The sequence below is a fragment of the Aegilops tauschii genome, chromosome 3 (assembly GCF_002575655.3).
Source record: "Aegilops tauschii subsp. strangulata cultivar AL8/78 chromosome 3, Aet v6.0, whole genome shotgun sequence".
Lineage (NCBI taxonomy): Eukaryota > Viridiplantae > Streptophyta > Magnoliopsida > Poales > Poaceae > Aegilops > Aegilops tauschii.
Window position 1 is genome coordinate 384,908,583 of NC_053037.3, and position 2,928 is coordinate 384,911,510.

General features: G+C 40.7%; 1 non-coding gene across 1 annotated transcript; it reads left to right on the forward strand.

Moving 5' to 3' along the window:
* Positions 1-2,449: 2,449 nt before the first annotated feature.
* TRNAS-CGA (transfer RNA serine (anticodon CGA)) lies at positions 2,450-2,531 on the forward strand. The gene has a single exon. It is a non-coding gene; the product is annotated as a tRNA-Ser (tRNA).
* The last annotated feature ends 397 nt before the right edge of the window (positions 2,532-2,928 follow it).

The following is a 2,928-nucleotide window of genomic DNA, read 5'->3' on the forward strand; positions in this document are numbered from 1 at the left end:
TTAATTTTTTGCAGGTCATTTATAGTGCTACTGCTTGGATCCGTACGAGGTCGTTACTTAGACCAGCGGTAACCAAGGAGCTTATGGCTATTGGGTGCAACCGGTGGGAGACGATAGCACGAGATACTTACAACCGGTTTGGATGACGGTCCAATAATAGGCTAGGTGTTTAGTCATCTTGACATGTTTTTAGCATAATAAATCCACAAGTCCCTTGATGTTACTCTAGTATGATTGTCATACCAAAGGCCGTCAAACCCCCCGGTCCCTTCAATAAAACCGTCATAGCATTTACATCTGAACTCTGTTTCGACATTCTTGGGCTCATCGGAATCGTATGAACGACGCTGATGCACATGTGGTTTAGATCTTGATTTGCAGCACTTCTGAGAAAATGACTTTTTTACTTCAAAATTCCCAAGTCTGGTGCTTGGATGTTCTCCATTTGAGTTGCTTTCATCATGTTAAGTGCATGGGAGTTCCACAATGCCAAAAAACACACGCCCGCCCACCCAGATTCAAGACATGGTACTTGTAATTTGGGTTTGTTGCACCAATTATACTATAGTGGCCTCCCTTGTAGTCTTTGTCAAAAAAATGCCTAAAAACACATAAAAACAAAGAAAAATAATAATAACTAATTGAAAATAAAGATTATGCAGTGCTCACGGTGAAAAGAGTAAATACTAGAAATCATGCATATGAACATGTAATTGGCTCAATGGGACATAATATACGGATATAATAGGAAACAAATGAGCTAAAAAATGCATAAAATATGAAGCCACCAGTGACGGTGATAGGCGATTAGTGGTCTTCGAGGAGGCGTTGGTTAGCACGAGCTCTACACTTTTCACATTTTGCTTAGTGATCTTCAAAGTCGGAGCCGCCTAGCATCTGCGCGGGTGGTTGATTGTTCGACATGGGTTGTGGTGACAAAGACATCGTTGGTGGAAGTCGTTGGTGAAGTCAGATCGCTGGCTTGTGGTGGAGTGATGACAATGACGCTTGTGTTGACGTATAAATGTATTGCCGAGTCTCTTCCATCAGATTGGTCTTTTGGTTGCATTGGCTAGAGCATGTACTTCTACATAGTATGAGAGCCAGGAGGTCTTGAGTTCAAGAACCGGTTGCCGCAATTAAATTGCAACCCACTTTTGGTCCACGTTTAGGCCTGAGGGAGCCACACATGAGGGGGAGTGTTGACGTATAAATGTATTTCCTAGTCTTTTCTATCAGATCGGTTTTTTGGTTACATTAGCTAGAGCTTCTACAGCTTGGTCACAACCTGAATATATGTTTCTTCTCTATGGCATTTTGTAGCTTCACGCGGGTAGCTAGGTTGGTCGGTGTTGCCCTGTGTGGGTTGTTGTGATGGTTTTATCCTGATTTTTTGTATATTAACTAGACAACTATCCTCTTCTTTTTAATGAATCGAGCTCCTTCAGGGCCGACATAAACAAAGGTTTAGGTTAGGATTTTATCCTCTCACAGGGGCATCGTTCTTGGGGGTGGGGGGGGGGGGGGGTTGGCGGTGCCTCCTCTTCGAGCTGGTCTGCCTAGCTTCTATCATCCTTCAATTTGTCCATCTAGACGGAGTCAATGGAGCTCCCCTGTCGTCTCCTTGTGACAACAAGATTAAGGTTTCTCGTTGTCCGCATGCATGAGTGAGATTTGGTGTCAGGCATTTCAGATTGGTTCATCGATTCAAGGGTAAATAATGGCGACTGTGCTCTAGGGCGTTGGCCCTTTGTACATGTGCACAAAGACTTTTCAGTAGTCATCGAGAAGGGGTCAAGTTGGCTTTGGTAGGGGAGCGGTATTGTCGGAGGCTTGCTCTGAGGACATTACTGGTCGTGATGACGGACCCTTGATCCAATTTTGATGAACCCCGATTTACATTTGACGTCAAATTTTTAGGGTAAACATGTGACGTCAGAGCGCATGGAAATTACTTGCTGCAGTGTGACAGTTCTTCTGACATTTTTACACTAAATGAAAATTTTCACTTTAGAATAGGGCAAATCTTACACAACAGCATTACAAATTTAACAGTTGTCATGGCAAATTTTTGGATCGCAAATTGGGGCGTTCGCTAGAAAACGTTAAAAATCTAACGCCACAATTTTGTTATGTTTTCTTATACACCTTTATAATAGATCACAGTCACTTTTTGTAAAAACAAAAAACCTAAAACCAGGCTGAACAGAAAGCTCGTCGCAAAATCCTAGCCATCCATCATCATGTTTTTTTTGCGAGTGCATCCATCATCATGTTAAATGTCGTTTCATTCGTTGGCAGGGAGTATAATAAGTAAAGAAAAATCTCATACAAGATGGCAAGAATACTACGGACTGGTGTGTCAAGAGAACCATTACTTGTGTGTGGTTAAGTTAGATATTGAACTAGGTGCGTAATTAGAAGAAGTGTTACAGGATTTGTGCGTGGCGTCAATATGTCCGAGTGGTTAAGGAGACAGACTCGAAATCTGTTGGGCTTTGCCTGCGCAGGTTCGAATCCTGCTGTTGACGATTTTTTTTTCCTACAATACAGTACGGTAATTATAATACTATGTATAATTGAAACTATACTCCCTAATTTAAAATTCTTTCATTCAAGGTGTTTAATATTGAACTTGGTTCATAATTTTAACTTGGTCAGCGATTTCTTCTCTCAGCAAAAGTATTTACATGAAATAAGATCATGTAATTAGAAGAGACTAATTCATTTGGATTTATATTGAACATACTTAAACAGTGGGAGATAGGTAGATCTAATCATGTAACTGGAAGAGATTAATTCATTTGGATTTATTATGAAGATACTTAAGCAGAGGAAGATAGGTAGATCTACCACTGTGCTATGCTTAGTGAACGGAGATGAGTACCAACTGCAAAAAAAAAAAAAAGGTTGAAACTTAAACCAAAT